A 7,243-nucleotide genomic window follows, 5' to 3' on the forward strand; every position below is an offset into this window, starting at 1 on the left:
AGGTCAATCACTGTTCTGTGTCCTGTTTGCTATTTTCTCTTTTGGGGGCTCCTACTGATATGGCTAAGTGTTTTTTGTTTTTATTTTGTACAGTACTCCAATTTTTTCTATGTTTTTAGATTTTTCATAGAATATCACCCTACAACTATTCTCATTCCCAAGGCCACAGTCTCACAATGGCTACTAGTGTCACAGGGTCACAATATATTTTATTGGTACCACAATGTGCTATAATCCAGTCTCTATTTCCCTCAGTAAGGACAGGAAACAGATTTCCCTTCATTTTTATTTCATCATGATGTTCTGTGTCACACATCATCCATTAACTATTCATTATCATTTATTTTAGAAGGAAAACTGTTAGATTCTTAAACAAATAGCTGTAGAGCATGGTATGGTGCAATTCCCAATATAGAAATGCTCACTACCCTTCAGTGTCCTTGTTTTGGTTATAGCACACAGTTCTCACACTTTCCCACAAAACAATGGCCATGAGAAAAAGTTAAAACCCTAAAGGAAATAACCAAAAACACAAATGAAACATGATGTACATTAAGTTTAGTTCCTTGCCTTTTGCTATAATAAATTTTATCATAATTTAATGACATACATAAACAAAAAAGTTTCACCTTAATATACTATTTCATAAATTGTTAATTTATACAGCAATGACAACTGAACAGAAGTAACCATCTCTTGACTTAATTTCTTACATATTAATTAACATCAAATGTACTTCTGTTTATATATCTGGCTGCTAATAATCTTACGGAGTGCAAGAAAAAATTATTTCATTATTTCAGTTAACTGACTTTTTAAAATGATTTAGAGAAAGACATACTTTAAAAGTATGATATGTGCTCTTTTGGATATTTTGTTGCCAGAAATTTGCCAATATCATATAAACAAATCATTAAATAAAATATATAAATGATGATATTTCAAAAAAATTAGCTAAATAGCAGTTCAAGAATTAGACATGATGATCTTTTGCATGATGGCAGTTAGTGTATTCATTTAACAGCTACAAGTTAAGCATCTAAGGGTGTAAGATACCAGGTAGGTTTGTGCTAATGTGTGGTTAAGACTCTTAACAACAGTGACACATTAAAGGAAGATTCAAGCCTTCTGGTTTCTCTTGCTATATTCCTTCTTTCCAGTGTAATCAAGTCAAGAAGTATTTCATGCATACATCTTTTCAGGGACAAAAATCTATAATGTTTAAACACTGAGCATTTTAAGTCGAGATTTGTATCTTTTTATTGGAATAGTTTGCAAAATTCAGGCGCCCTCCCAGAAGGGAAAACAATAATTTTTTGACTATGGTTCAGAAATTGCTTTCAACCCCAAAATGAAAGCATTAAAACCCCAATAATTTAAAGTTATAACCCCTTAATATCTGTTTATTATCTATCTAATTGTTGGCATTAATATATGCTTCTTAGCTATATCTCTGTATCTACACCTAAATCTGTATCTATAAGAATCTATATATCTCTTGATATAGGGAGACAGAGAGCCATAAATGATTCAGATTTTATATGTAGTTTAACTGTAAAATATATTGCAAGGCAAGGGAAGTACTATTTTTTCCTGTCTACTATTACTTGCAAGCTATATTGAATCAGAGTCTCTTCATTTTTTCAACAAATATGTATTCTATCTCTAAATATAAATCAATATTATCAGCTTCCTGAATAACATTTAATGAAATGGGTTGTGAGAGTGAGTGACTTAGAGTCAGTCTCCTGTTTGGCATGATTCAGAATGTAGGAGCATGTTTGGATTGAAGCAAGACACACAGTTTCCTATTAAACTATTAAATATACATGTACATAATGTGAACACACAGCACATTATTCCTGAAGAGACAGCTAGCCTGGCAGTTTGTTTACTGTGAGACATGGGACTCCATAGATCTAGTGTATCTAAGTGGTAGGATTGGCTTTACAATGATTGGAATATTTATCTACCCAATATTCCCTTACCCAGGTCAAGATAAATGCTGCTATCAAAGGGGCTGTATTACATGAACACTCCATATAAACTTACAAAATTAAATATAATGGTCTGAGAAGCCATATCAGATTTGTTTCAGCTTCCACTTATGAATCTTACCTATGATACAAAAATTAGAGTGACCTACAAGAGAATATGAACAAACAAAAGTATATTCAGGGAGCTCTCAATAGAAGATGGAAGTCTTGAAGGATTATGATGAATATAGCAGGCACTGATTGGTTGAAACAAGGGGATTAATTCAGTACTATTGATAGGGTCACTTATAATGTCCAAAGATTGAGCACCTGAATTAATCTGAAATATAATTATATTACTTATAAAATTGTAGAACACATATACTTATGTGAGGTGGGATTTAAGATTCTTTTTCCAAGGCCTTTATGCCTGTATACTCCCCTTGACTCTGGACAAAGCAGTTAAGCAGGTGACGCAGCTGTGGACAATGTATCCTTGAACAGACATGGTCAGGTCGGCCCAACCAGGAGTCAAGATATCATCTTATTGAGACATTGCCACATGACCAAGAACAATAGCTGACATCTGTGGACCTCCAGAGCTGCACAATAACTGCATCCCATTCCCAGCCTCAGTTTATGCCTTTTCCCTATATAACCCTATCCCTCAGGCCACTCCTTAAGACAGGTTTTGAATGCTCGTATGCTCCCTGCCTTCTTGGTTGGCCTGCCTTCTCAGTAAACGCCTTATATAACTCAACCCTGCCTCTGTTGAATTGGATACAGAGACAGGCAGCCCGAACCCCACCTGGGTTTCCCAGGAACACTGTCAGTTACTGGGTGGATTGATGGCAGGCTCTGCTGACCCTCCCAATATTGAAGGATCCTACACAAATCTAGTCTATTTACTCTAGTTTGGAGGAACTTTATGATGCCAGAAAACAAAGAGGATAATGGGAAACTTGACCTTAAAATGTCAGGGTGATATTTTTGAAGATCAGTCATAATGAGGATTGATGAAAGGGCTATGGTCTCCAGGCCTGACCTTTGACTGGAGGCTCAAGGTCATGTGCACTTGTGAATAAAATGACCAGGCATTGGGAAAGCAACTTTTCTGAAGTTTTTTGCCATGAGATCCCAAGGCACTCTGATTTCAAACGTGTTAGAAAAGTCCTAATGGAAGCTAGATAAACCATATATGGGGATACAGTGGTTGATGACACAAAGGTGAAAGTTTGGATGAAGACTGGAATGTTTGCATAGACTTTGTGTAAAGAGGTGTGTATTTTATACTTGAATGTTTTATTGTGATGAATATTGTGTCTGACTAGGGAACTAAAGCAAGAAGGCGTGTGTTTTCTCTTTGGACATCATTACTTGGGCATGCTAAATAGGAACCTATAGAATTTTCCAAGTCCACACAGGTTTTTAATTTGAAATAAATTCAGGCACCTGGTGTATAAAAACATATTACAACTGTAAGCACTTGTTATAGAAATAGATTTGTGTGTGTATTAGAGTCAGGAATATAAGTTTGATGTGTGTATTAGATTTGAAATAAGTAACTTCATCTTGTGTGACTGAGTGTAATTGTGAGGCCTGCGTGCCACGATAAGATTAACACTTTGTAGCCCTGGCTTCCAAGCAGGCCCGCGCTCTGTAGGACCCTGATAAGACACACTGAAGACGCACCACACCTTCAACCCAGCTGTTAAAAGCAGGGGCTTTTCGGCCACATCTTTGGATGCTTGTCTGCCCTCCACAGACTTCATCCCCAGCTCCGGGAAAGCTGACCCTGCCTTGCTCTGCCCTGCACCTCTCTAGGAGAGCTTCAGAGGGCTGCAGTGACCGACGCCGTTGCGGCCGCACCCCCAGACCTTGTGTGTGTCTTTCAGCGGATCCTCCGGGTGGCCTGCTGGTGCCAAGAACCATTGGGAACTGGTAAATAAACCCTGTGTGATTTGCTTCATGTTTGTCTCTGTCTCCCTTCTTGAAACTTGAATTATTGGCTCGGTCTTATTAAATTAAAGTGTCTCTCGACCCTCACGGTGGTATAGCCACGTATTGGGAGTTAGACCACCTGCGTTTACGTCTCCAGAGAAACTGGGACAGCACTGACATGTTAGAAGTTAGAGTTCTGGTTCCAGCTAACTCACTGTACAATGCCTCAGTGTGGCCCACGAAAAATGTGGATGGCTCTTGGAGACCAACAAGGTTACAAACAAAGCTTGAATCAAGTACTACCATATCTCCATATCTAGTGTCAACAGCTTCTGATATGGTTTTCAAAAGAAAAACAACAAAGAAACAACCTAAAAAGACCCATACTTAGTAACTGATCTTGCAAATGCTTTATCTTTATCTCAATCTTGAAAAAGAAGGCAGTGTGCTTTTATGCAAAGTAACACATTTACATTTACTGTATTGTTCCCAACATTATTTGAATTCACAGGCTTTCTATAATGATTTGGTTAGAAGGGACTGATGCAGTGTCCAGGGGAATAATATCCTGTATTAATGACATAATGATAATATCAGACGCTGAAAAAGAAGCTAGAACTAACTTAAATTCAGTGGTGACGCGCAACACTAACAAATGCTTGTTGATAAATCTAACAAAAGATCCAAATGGGAAATTCTTATGAATAACTTGGGAAGAAGCTACCTGTGATATTTCACAGGCAACTAAAAATAAACTGCTGTCTTTGCCTACCTATCCCTGCAACTGAAGCACAGTGCCCGTGTTATGGGATAGTGAGAGGCTGGGAAAGTCTCAGGGCAGGAGGAATAGGGAAAGTGAGGCAGGAAAATTAAACAGAGCCAAAAAGTTTTGCAGGCCACTTGTAGCAGGACCTTATCTTGAGAACAAAGGGTTAAAACCTCTCCTCACAAAAGAATGCGGGAGAGGAGGGGGAAGGGAAGGGGCAGAGGAGGAATCTTAATTCAAATTAATCAGAGAGACTACTTAGTGTGAATCATCCTAAAGCTGCTAAAACCGCAGGGAGGAGGGAATGAGAAGAGTGCCCATTGTTTAAACAGTGAAGTCAGTGGTCTTGGGTTTGTCGAGATAAAGTGACCAGGTACTCCTCATAAATTGTGGGAAAACCATAACAAAGAGTTAACCTGCACCAAGATATCCAGCAGAGGAATTTTTTTAAACCATATAGACAAGTGGGTATATAAGGGAGAAACCCTCATTCCACTTGCTCTTCAGATTAGCTGAGAGCCTGTCTGTGCTTCATAAGCCAGATGTATAGATTTGCTAGCCTTGTTTCATTAATAAATATGTATGCTTTAATTTTTAAAATTCATTTGCTTTAATGTTTTAATAAATTATTTTCATCACAATGCAATCAAGGTCTCTTGTATATATCATTTATATGAAAAGACAATAACCGAGGTTGGGAACAACCCTCTCCCAGTTGACTCAGGGGCTGTCCAATAACACCTCTCTGGTGTCTGTGATAGGTGCCTGTCACATCTGGTTGGCTGTTTGGATTTTGGAGGATTCATATTCTACATCTGGAAATATTGGTAGGTGCTATCTACAAAAAATATCTGAAAGAAAGCCATTTTTTAATGGGGCCCTGAACAACAACAGGCTACATCTGAACTGCAAAATGGGGTGGCTCATTTCAAGCCTTGTAGCCCTTATGCCTGACCCCTCTTCAATTTGATTTAAAGTATCTGCAACTTACACTTATGCAGATGGTGACTTATGGCAAAAGCTTGTGACTGCTTCCCAACAAAAAATACTGGATTTTGGACCAAAACATTTCCAAACACAATGCTACTGAAGAGATGAAGGGAGGTACTCATTGTATTCATGAGCAGGTAGCCTCTTTTTCTCTAAAGTTGACTAGAGCCTCCTAAGTAAGCTGCAAGCTATTATTGCAACAGGGATGGTGCCCTGTGAACAGCTCTTAAATTGAGGCAGGTTCCTAAGAAACTAGGAAAATTCACTGGCAACAAGAATGAGGAAACAGAAATATAGCTGAAAAATGGCTAAACTGGCTGAGCAATTAATAGCCAGCTAGTAAATCACAAAGATCTATCCCTTGTAACCAAAGAAGGTATCTAAGAGCAGCTGGTCTAAATCTATCCTTCATAACCAAAGAAATATACCTAAGAGGACAGGGTTTAAATCACTTTAGTTAGGGAAATAGGTAACAAAAGGCTAATTATGACCAGACTAATCTGAGATAAATGTAAAACTAACCAGAAAATGACCCCAGAACCCATTATATGCTTATTTTAATACATCAGCATACTAAACAAGCCCCCAGAAATCTAATGAATATTCTGTTGGCATCCTCCCCTGGGACCTCCCTTAAAATTCCCACCTATAGAAAGTAGATAAAACCCCTCAGGACATAAAATACCAGCACACCAGCATGCACTCTTCTTTGAGCACGCCCATGCCCATTTCCTGGGGCTTGTACCTTTGCTTTCTTTATCTTATTGTCCACCGGGGAACAGTGGGCAGCAGTAGCTGTCCAAGGCTTACCCCCGATCCTGTCTCCAAGGGCCCTTCTTTTGCTCACTGACCCAAGCTTTAATAAACTTACTCCCATTTTCACCTGGACTCCAGTCTTGAAGTTTTTTCTTCATGATTCAAGAACCTGGCGGCCTCCTGACATTCAAAATGTCCAGGACCATGCCCCAGGGCCAGCCCCTGGCACGAAAGCAGGTAACCAAATGATGACACGAAGCACTCAATTGACCAAGAGAACCTATAAGCTATAGATTTATAGGTGGAAGTTCCAAAGTAGATGGACACCATCCTATTTTGAAGACTCCTACATGACTACCAACAAACAGAAAACTGATTGAAGAAGGGAATAAAAAATCAGTTCAGCAAACTGCATTGCAGTAATGTGATAATTGAATACATAAAAGAGCCTTGATGTTTGGGTATGTACTGACTCATGGATGGTGGCCAGTGGCCTACCCATTTGGTCAGGCACATAAGCCATACAAAAGTGGATTATTAGAGGTATGCCTCTATGGGTCATGGACCTATCAAAATCCTGAATATTTAAGGGGCACATTAAAGTAGGGCATGTCAAGCCCATCAGAACTTACTTTCAGATTGAAAGTGACTAGAACCAGCTAGTGGCGCACTTGCTTGAAGTGGCCACTGGGTTTATGATGTGAGAAGATGTGGGAAAGCTGCAGCAATGCTGAGATGGGTTTTATAACAGTACACAGTGGAAACCACTCCCAATATAAAACTGTAAAGTAAAGAATGGTGACTGGTTTGTCCT

This window comes from Miniopterus schreibersii (assembly GCF_964146895.1).
Source record: "Miniopterus schreibersii genome assembly, chromosome: 1".
Lineage (NCBI taxonomy): Eukaryota > Metazoa > Chordata > Mammalia > Chiroptera > Miniopteridae > Miniopterus > Miniopterus schreibersii.